Source organism: Arachis ipaensis, chromosome B5 (assembly GCF_059453495.1).
Source record: "Arachis ipaensis isolate K30076 ecotype BB chromosome B5, ASM5945349v1, whole genome shotgun sequence".
NCBI classification, from domain to species: domain Eukaryota; kingdom Viridiplantae; phylum Streptophyta; class Magnoliopsida; order Fabales; family Fabaceae; genus Arachis; species Arachis ipaensis.
The window spans coordinates 14891224-14902520 of record NC_142440.1 but is presented as its reverse complement, the minus strand read 5'-3'; the positions used below and the strand labels follow the sequence as shown (position 1 = coordinate 14902520).

General features: G+C 28.0%; 1 long non-coding RNA gene across 1 annotated transcript; it reads right to left on the bottom strand.

Moving 5' to 3' along the window:
* Window positions 1–1786: 1786 nt before the first annotated feature.
* LOC107643027 (uncharacterized) lies at window positions 1787–3851 on the bottom strand. Its single transcript, XR_001620741.3, has 4 exons — window positions 3695–3851; window positions 3544–3599; window positions 3312–3471; window positions 1787–2564 (listed from the first exon to the last, which is right to left on the bottom strand). It is a non-coding gene; the product is annotated as an uncharacterized LOC107643027 (long non-coding RNA).
* Between the last annotated feature and the right edge of the window lie 7446 nt (window positions 3852–11297).

The window sequence follows — 11297 nt, the reverse complement described above, 5'->3', positions numbered from 1 at the left end:
AAAAAACATACAGAGACATTAACAAGAGACACAACTTATTTTTTATTTTTTCTTTAATTATTCTTATTAATTTTTCATAATTATAATTTTTTATTATTATATTTTTTTTCCAAATTTTTTAAATAAAAAAATAAAAATAAATTAAAATTTTATAATTTATTTTAATTTATAACCAAACAAAATAAAAAAATATATACTAATTTTTTTGTCTATGTTCTTTATGTCTTGTTCTCAATATTTTGTATTATTTTATTTTCAAAACCAAAAGCAACCCAATAAATGAAAGAATGAAAACATACAGTCAACTACTAGATAGCACGTAGTAGCGCATAGAGGTATTTGTGAAGATTTTATGTTTTGTGAAATATGTTACTATTATTATTGTCACTGCTTATTTGAATATAAATATCGAATGTCTATTTAATAACTTAGTTGTTGTTCTATATCATTTAGTGTTTTAGGGACAAGTGAATGCAATCAAATACCACTTTCAAAATCTCTAAAAACTCTTTTTACAAAGAAAAAAAAGTAATTGGTAAACACAATAATGTTTTCAATTCACACTTAGAATGTCAAAGAACCATGTCTAAAAAAGCAGGAAAATAAAAAAAATGTTAATGTAATGTAATGCAATGCAGTATGATGTAATATGATCCTGCTCTACTCAGTCTAGGTTTCATGGCATTGTGCCACATATTATTGCAAAAGGAAGTAGTAAACATAAACAGTTTTGGAGAAAGGAAATACATTATTAGAAACACAACAAATAGAAAATTAAATCTTAACTCGTTCAATTATGAAAAGTTACTGGCACTTAAAAAAGTTTTTTCATATTTTTTTTTCGATTATTGAGTTACAACCTTGATCCAAGAAGAGAAGAAACATACAAAAACTGATCTTTAATTAATTAAAATTTTCTTTGACATTGTCATTAAGAATAAATAATCAATCAAAATCAATTAAGTCAAAGTCAAACACAAAGAATCCTACATCAACACCAAAACAAGGCATAGAAATTTACAAAAACACTCAAAAAAAGGAACAACTAAATGTTCACTCTTGAGACACCAACATAATTAGACTTTAATTTCACCTTCCAAAAATTTCATAGATTTTCAATGATAAATGCCAAATCAAATATTCATATCTCACCTTCCTGCAGAAATTAATACTCATAATAATTGAAGCTATTCACATCAAATGCAATATCTCCTCTTAACACCCTCTAATGACATCTTTCTTTGCTAACACCAAACAACCTCATATATATAAGCCATTGTTCCATACACTTCTGTCGAATAGTGTACCTAATTCTAGACTCCTGGTTCCAAGTTGAGAGTAATTAAACATCTCACTTTATATACCATATATAGTAGAAAATAACAATCCTAATTTACATCCCTTTAATTTCAACCATGTATACTACCTTTCTTTGATAAAATTAAAAATTATTATACCATGTTACCCTCATAGTTTCTGATACTCTTGCAATACTTCTCTACTTATTCAGGTGGCTAAAGTATCTTAATACTCCATGCTTTATTAGGTTCATCAACCTATTTCGTTCAAAGTTGAGATGCTAATTTTTGAGGTTTTTGTTTGTTGACCAGTGTACCAAGATTTGACTCGTGATGACAATGACAAACTCCTCTACTGATGTTATTGCTTCTTCAAAAATAAATTGGACAACATTATTTTCTACTCCTTATACTTCAGCTGTAACATTTTTTACAGCACTCAAGAACTCACATAAGAACACCTATTTTTCACATATGAATTTCACACAGAACCACCATATCTTCTTGCCATTGCTTTGATTAGTAGCAAGTCTTCTCTCAAACATTTTCCACATCCACGTTACGAAGGGTGAAACAATACGAAGGAGAGTTCCTTTTCACATCGAAGGAGCGTGCCTTTCCACCTTCTCCACATCCACGTCACGACAAGAGAGGGGATCCTTCATCGATGAACTTGCCACTCGATAAAGTTTTCAGTTAACTCACAGGTAGGATCACACTCAGATCTTGCTATCTCGACCATTCCGGCCATACTCAATTAGTGCTAATCTCAACATTCACCTCTCAATTTAATCACATCACAATTTAAAACCTTATCATTCTCAATCCTGTCATTAATCATACATCATCATCAATCCTGCACTTTCCCAACCACAATTTATTACTTCAAACATTTCTTTACTTCCAAGTTAATATCCCTTCATAGTTCAACCCCTTTTTCTATCATTACAACTAAGGTTTAGGGTCTTAGAGGATAGAAATAGAGGTTTAGAGGCTCAAAACATGTTTAAAACACAAAACTTCCAATTACTGAAAAATAGCGCCCCGCGTATGCGAACCATGTAATGCGTACGCAGAAGTGTGTTTCTCCCAACTCGCGTACGCGAGTCTCCTTGGCCCGAAAGGTTAGCTCATGTCGCGTGCATGCGCCCGCGTATGCGGCATATGAATTTTCTTCTTCTCGCGTACGCGACATACTCCTGCGTACGCAAGCACGTCTGGCCGAACCAAATGGTTGCGTCGCATGTACACTCGCATACACGAGTCCTACAAAATGGTAAAAAGTCTAAGTGCTGTAGAATTTCACTTTTACACACCAAATATTCGACGAGCATAACTTTCTCTACAAAAATTGGTTTTCCACAAACTTTATACTGTTTAAAAGGTCTTGAAATTATCTTTAATTTGAAATAAGTTTTATTCGAATCCAAATACCGAGGCTCAAGTTATGGATCGCCGAAATTCATTAAAAATCAAGTTTTACCCATAAGTTCCAAAACCTCTATTTTCCAAATTCTCATTTTCAAACCCAAGTTCCTCGACCCAATTCAACTAAAGTTCCATACAAAATCGTTTCATATCCTTGTCACCCCTTTCTCAACACATAAATATCTAATTCTATCAATTTTAAAACAATAACTTCATAATCAAACATCGTTTATACATAATTCAACAATATATCACTATCATCACTCATACAAGCATCATTCACATTTTTTACCCTTTTTCCGGCCTCTGGTCCATTTTCATGGCCTCTGACCCAACATTTATCAATTCAATATATATACATATTACTCATAAATGCACAATCATAATCCAATCTCAATATCATCTATGCCAACATCAATTCCATAAATACCATATCAATTTCCTCCATACTAATATCAATCTCGTCCATACATTCTCTACACATATCAGCACATTTAAATATACCATTCAAGTTTATTCCTAGGAGCATCTAACCTAGGAATTCACATTACACCGCACAGTACTTAAATGAAACATAAACCGTACCTTAGCCAATTCCTCGTAAAATCCAAAGACATCTTAAGGTCGTTTCTCAAGAGTCCACAGCCCCAAAGCCTCTCCAAACAGAATTTTTGGCCACCAAGGTCCAACAATCAAGCTCCCAACATCATCAATATACTCCGATTCAATATTATTCAATCTAATTCTACAACATAACACTATAATCAACATTCAAAGTTTCTAATTCACTAATCAACAAGAGGTTTGAGGTTCTTACCTTACCTGTGTCTCAAATAAACAAAAACTCGCTAATTTTTGCGAGCTAATTCGAACCTAAAACACCAAAATCATATAAATCCTCAATTCCAACACCCCCAAATTTAAAACAGAGAAGGAAAGATTTAGGTAATAAAAAGTAAATTCCTTACCAAATTGGTTAGTGGGCATTGTAGCAAATTTCAAGACAAACGCGTGGCTGCTGACGGCTCGTCAATCGGAGCTCCGGATCAAAAGATATGGAAGATTGAAGTTGGACAAGGGTTTGGAGCTCTCTCTCTCTTCTCCCCGTTTTGATTTTCAACGTGATTCCCTTACCAGGGAGGAAGAAGAGCTGAAGCTCTTTGTGTTTTATTGAATTGGGTTGGGCCATGAGTCCAATACGGGCTCGGTTCATTCGATTTGGCCTAATTTTGGACCAACTTCTTTAAAATTATTGTCAAAATTCTTATTTTAATTAGTTCTATCTCATTAAACTATAAAATTTTATTTTCTAATTTTATAAATGATAATTAATTTATTAATTAATTATTTACTAATTTTACATTTTCAATGAATAAGTGCAAGATAAGTTGATAAAATACGCCCATTTCAACCCAAAAATCATCATAAAATACATGTTTATCAAAATCCACTTTCTAATTTTTGTGGAAGTAACCTCCAACTCAAATTAAATTTGATCTTCATTCCTAAAATCTTGTTCACTCACCAAATCACTTAAAATTAACGATATGAATTGTATTGTTATCTGTATATAATATATATTAAAGTACAAAATACACATTAAAAAGTAAATTAAATAACACATATTTATATACAAATACATATTGGTTTATTTTTAGTGTGTACATACTATTTTTTATTTTTATAAATCTAACGCGGGCCAAACGTCGGTTCAAAATTTTCTCAAAAGAATTGCTTCGTCGATAGTATAGTTTCAAACCAACAAATGACCCGTGTCATAGTTTAAAAGATTGTCACAATACAAATTAATAAAAGTCGAGAGTTTTAAATCCTGAATCGTCTCTCAAAGGAATTGCAGTAAGGTGTGCGTATCATTAGTTATGAGAAAAGGGGTTTTGATGGCAAAAGGCAAGAAATTAAATGACAAAAATTGAAAAGCAAATAACGAATTCAAATGATAAAAAGGCATCTTGGCAAGGATTAAGAGTCAAGGGTTACTATTCAAGTCATTGACCACAAACATAACAATTAAGAAGAGTTGATCCCACTTTGTCATCCCCAAACATCGGGAGAAAGTCAAATAGGCATAATTGATCTTAATCCACAAGTACTAGGCAACTCACTAATTAGACTTACTGAAAGACTAGCGTTAGTGAAAATAAAACCAACTAATAACCTTAAATCACCAATCAATATTGGACATCAATGACTCAAGGTCACCTAAGTTATCAATTCCAAGCCAAGAATGCAAAATTATACTCTAAAATTAAAGAAGGCATTTTAACAAACACTTGGAATGCATAAAAGTAAAACATCATAAATTGCAGGAATAATAAAATCTATGACTACCAATTGTAAGAAAATAATAATAACAACTCAATCAAGCAACAATAAACATAAAAAATTAATAAGAGAAACTAAGTCTATTAAAATACTAGAACAAGGAATTGTAAAGAAAACTACACTAAAACAAAAATTAAAACCTAAATCTAAGAAGAAACTAAACTAAAAACACTAAATTCTAGAGAGATGTTGGAGCTTCTTTCTCTAGAATTCTACCCTAAAATATGGTTCTGCACTACTTCCTACACTACTTTCTACTTGGTTGATCCTCCTTGAGTCTTGCCTTCAAATGCTTTAGAAATGAATTAGATTGGGCCAGAAATCGCAAGTCACGTGCCATTTTAAGTGAGGCATGAGATTAGGGTCATGCGTACACATCTACCATGCGTACGCACGAATTGTGAATGATGCGTATGCATGACCCATGCATATGCAACAACCATGAAATTCTCCAATATTTATTTTTTCATGAATTCTCCATTTTTGCATGTTTTTTCTTCATTTTTTCAAGTCATTCCTGCCTTGTAAACATTCAATCACTCAAACAAACATATCAAGGCATCGAATGAGATGGCAATGAATTAAATTTAGCAATTTTTAAGCATAAAAAGCATATGTTTCACCATTAAACACAATTAAAAGAAATTCACAAAACTATGCATTTTCAATAACTAAGTGCAAGATAAGTTGATAAAATACACTTATTTCAACCCAAAAATCATCATAAAATACAGGTTTATCAAAATCCACTTTCTAATTTTTGTGGAAGTAACCTCCAACTCAAATTAAATTTGATCTTCATTCCTAAAATCTTGTTCACTCACCAAATCACTTAAAATTAACGATATGAATTGTATTGTTAATTAATATTTCATATCATCTTCATCATCATCATCATTATTATTATTGTCGTTGTCATTGTTGTTGTTCAACCACACAATATTAAAAAGTAAAATGTTAGAATAAAAAGAATATAGGATATAGAATTTAGGTTTAGAATTTCGGGTTTATGATTTAATGTTTAGTGTTTAGAGTTTAGAATTTAAGATTTGTTGTTTTTATTCAAATTGTGCTTTTTAATTTAAATATTTCGATTGTTAAGTTTTAGGATTAATATTTATATTTTGGAATTTAGGGTTTGTTATTTTTGTTTAAAGAGTAAAGTATTAATTTAGTCGCTAATGTTTGTGTTAAGTCTTAATTTTGTCCTTATGTTTGAAATGTTCTATTTTTTTTTATCTCAACTGTTTTATTTCGTCCTCTTTTAATCCTTTGGTCAAAATTAAAATTTTTCCTTTCAAAAATATCCTTTCTTTCATTATGATTTTTTTTTAATTAACGAAAAAAATCATAATTATTCATAGTAGCTATTACAGTGATGTATGAGCAAAAATGACAGAACTATAAGAAAAAAAAAGCTAAAAATAGAGGTGAAAATGATATTCATGGAAGAAAAAATTTTAATTTTAACTAGAAGACTAAAATAAGATAAAATAAAATGTTTGGAGATAAAAAATAGAACGTTAGGGATAAAATTCGGTCTTAACTTATACATTAGAAAGTAAAACAGTATTTTACTCTTGTTTGGATTATATTTTGTTTTAAATTTAAATACATTTAGTTTTAGAGAGATTGGTTTTGTATTTTAAATGTAAGAAAGAGAAAATATGAGACACTAAATCTAAATATATATTTTTTACATTTATTTAAATGGATTTTAAATTTTGTTGATTGAATAAAGATTGAATTTTATTGCTTACCTAATTGTATTATTTTGGTCTTGCAAAGAAATCTCACTTTCTTCTATATTCTTGGCAAAATAAAAAATAAAAAAATAACTAATTAAATATACTCCTCTTTTAGAGTGGATTCTCTCAAATTTTTTCCTTAATTGTTTAGTAAAATATTATTTAATTTTTATCATTTAATATTTTTTTCACATATTTTTTCTTGATTCCACTTAAAAAGTGTAAGATGACAAATTACACTTTATTAAACATTTAAAAAAAAGTTGAGAGAATCTATTTTTCTTTTTTTTTCTCTATATAAGAGAAAGATTGAAGATATAAAAATGTTAATACATTTTTCAAAAGAATATTTCTCACTTAAATTTTATATTATAAACTTTTTAATCTCTGATTTTATTACCATATATTTGTATCTGATATCTGTGTGAGTAGTTCTTATTAGAAAGTCAAAGATCAAACAATAATAAATTATCTGAGAGAAACAAATAATACAAAAATTAAAATAGAAATTAAATATCCTAAATATTTATTAGTCTATATAAACATAATGAAACACATTAATCTTCATTATTACACAATACTCTATACTACTCACATCACATACACTAAGTTACTAATAATCTCTTGTTTTAAAAATGGAGAATGGTGGTGAAATGATCAAGAAAACTAAAGGGAGACAAAAGAGAGAGATAAAGAGGATTGAGTATAAGAAAAATTGTCAAATTGCTTTAACAAAGAGAAAAGACGGCTTACTGAAAAAGGCGAATGAAATAAAATCTTTATGTGATGCTGGTGTTGATTTGATCATATATTCTTCAAGTGGAAAAGTCTATTACTATGGCGATTCTTCGTTAAAAACAATAAAAATGACTCTCTCAAACAAACAACAACCTCAAGGTAGTAATCAGTTCCTTGGTTACATCATGGAAAAAATGTATAGGATGGACATGTAGAATCTCGTTAAAAAGAACAATTCACTTGTGGATCGATTAAATGCTGAGAAAGAACGAGTTGAAACTCTTTCTAACGTTTTAAAGACAATTAAAAATGACAACAGTATCACTAATTGGTAGGATACGATTGGTCAAAGTTGTGAAAAAAATAAAGATATAAAAAAAATTCTTGTAGTTCTCCAGCAAACTTTGAAAAATCAAATTTCACTCAAGATTGTTGCAAATCAGGCTGCAGTTACGACTGCAGCTGAGAGTGTGGCACCTACATTTTATCACGGTAGTAAGCTTTCTTTGTCTTTCTTAATTAACGTTATATTAACTTTGGATATTTTGAATGATTTGATTTCGGTTTCAACTATCACTTTTTAAAAACAAACTGGAAATAGATACTTGCATCGTATATGTAAAGATCTCATGTTTTTTGCTCAAAATTTAAATTTTGGAGTGATAACAAGAATTATTTTTTTTCCCAAAATCTCCATATACCATTTTACACAAAATTTTCTTTTAGCTGTTAAATAATAGGTATGGATCATATAGTAGTGATCTCTTATATTTTTTATTAAAATTTTAACCTTTAGAGTTATAATAATTTTTTATTTTTTGGATAGATAAAGGACATAATTGAGTGTCATACACTAAAAAGATCTATATAAATCCTTTAAAACCTTAAATTATTAGTTAAAATATCAAAATTTTATCTTTTTATTAAAAAAATATGCATTTGTAGATTCTACAATTAAGCAAATTTGATAAATTTTATTATTAAACAAAGTTAATTTTTTGGCCAATTTTATCTTAATAATAAATGTTCAATTTTTCAATGTGACTTGTTTTGATTGTTTTTCAAATAGATCAAACCATGGTTCAAGTTAATCCTGGAGTTATTGGACCATATATACCCTACTCATGGAAGTATGAGTACTTTTTCCAGCATAGCCTTTGTTACCAGTGTCAACCCTTTTGACGCTACGAGAGGATTTGGTAACCAGAATGGCCCTGTTTAGTATCCATCATACCAACACCAACAAGGATATAATGATCTATTTCTCTATGATGCAAGTAACAGGAATGGTGTTGGGAGAAGCAACGGCGGCGACGACACTGGAAATTATCTTTACCATTCAAATTCTAACCATAACAATGGTGGAGGCTTTTTTGGTTTTTCATACCACAATAATCCATTTAACAATGGTTATGGCCGCAAAGGATTCTTCTAATGGAATTTTTTGGCGATAATAATAATATAAATGCATTGATCTGTTATAAATTTTGTATGACTATGTTCTAAATAAAGTTACTATCAATGTGATGATTTTTTTATATTATTTGTATTGATCATGAGTTTATGTTACTAGCCTATTGGTTCAATTCAATTCAATGTTTGTTTTTCAATTGTTGAACCTTGAAAAAATAGATATATATTATAGTTTTCTATTATAAATATTGTCCTAAATTAGATATGTTAAGTTGTATCTTTTTTATATATATATTCTTACAATATCTTTCATTTTAATAGGATAAAAACTAATCTCTTGAAAGATTTAAATTCCTGACACTTGTACTACTAAAAATTATTTTTTTGTGGTAATTTATTTTATTTTTAGCAACAATAAAATAATCGTTAATATATTTATCGCTAATCAGACAATAGTTGTCTTATATTCTGTCGCTAAAATTTTTTAACAATAATTATATAATTGCCATTAAAAACCACTTTAATAGCCGTAAAAAGCTTATAATTATCATTATAACATATAGTAATAATGACAAATTTATAATTGTCGTAAAAATATAAATTAAATAAAATATATAGTGGTATTATGTAATTGCCACTAAAAATTTATCAGTAAAAATGATTTTTATTGTAGTAATTGATTAAATCCAAACGAATGAACCAACAACTCGTAAACAAAAGTTGTGTTCTATTATATATTATATGTATGTGATAAAGAGATTGTTCCTACATAAGAAATTATGCGCTATAATGAAGTCTTAACTTTATTTCATTAAATGGGTCAACTAATTACAGTGGGTAGAGTTAATAATTAGAAATCATCATCATCATCATTATTATTGTCGTTGTTGTTGTTGTTCAACCACACAATATTAAAAAGTAAAATATTAGAATAAAAAGAATATAGGATATATGATTTAGGTTTAGAATTTTGGGTTTATGATTTAATAATTAGTGTTTAGAGTTTAGAATTTAAGATTTATTATTTTTATTCAAATTGTGTTTTCTAATTTAAAAATTTTGATTGTTAAGTTTTAGGATTTAATATTTATATTTTTGAATTTAGGGTTTGTTATTTTTGTTTAAAGAGTTAAGTATTGATTTCGTTGCTAAAATTTGTGTGAAGTTTTAATTTTGTCTTTATGTTTGAAACATTCTATTTTTTTATCTCACCTATTTTATTTCGTCCTCTTTTAATCATCTGATCAAAATAATCAATTTTCCTTTCAAAAATATCCTTTCTTTCATTAGAATTTTCTTCTAAATAATGACAAAAATCATAATTTTTTATATTAGCTATTATAGTGATCTATGAGTGAAAATGACAAAACTATAAGAAAAAAAAAGAGCGAAAAATAGAGGTGAAAAGGGTATTCTTGGAAGAAAAAATTTTAATTTTGACCCAAAGACTAAAATAAGACAAAATAAAATGTTTGGAGATAAAAATAGAACGTTAGGAATAAAATTTGGTCTTAACCCATACATTAGAAAGTAAAATAGTATTTTACTCTTGTTTGGATTATGTTTTGTTTTAAATTTAAATACATTTATTTTTAGAGATATTGGTTTTGTATTTTAAATGTAAGAGAAAGAAAATACGAGACACTAAATCTAAAGATATATTTCTTACATTTATTTAAATAGATTTTAAATTTTGTTCGTTGAATAAAGATTGAATTTTATTGCTTACCTAATTGCATTATTTCGGTCTTGCAAAGAAATCTCACTTTCTCTTATATTCTTGGCAAAATAAAAAAAATAACTAATTAAATATACTCCTCTTTTAGAGTGGTTCTCTCAAATTTTTTTTTTTAATTATTTAGTAAAATATTATTTAATATTTTTTCTCACATATTTTTTATATTCCACTTAAGAAGTGTAAGATGACAAATTACACTTTATTAAATAATTAAAAAAAAGTTGAGAGAATCTATTTCCTTTTTTTTCTCGATTTAAGAAAAAGATCGAAGATATAGAAATGCTAATATATTTTTTAAAAGAATATTTCTCACTTAAATTTTATATTATAGACTTTTTAATCTCTGATTTTATCACCATATATTTGTATCTAATATCTGTGTGAGTATTTCTTATTAGAAAGTCAAAGATCAAACAATAATAAATTATTTGAGAGAAGCAAATAATGCAAAAAGTAAAATAGAAATTAAATATCCTAAATATTTATTAGTCTATATAAACATAATGAAACACATTAGTCTTCATCATTACACAATACTCTATACTACTCACATCACATACACTAAGTTGCTAATAATCTATAGTTTTGAAA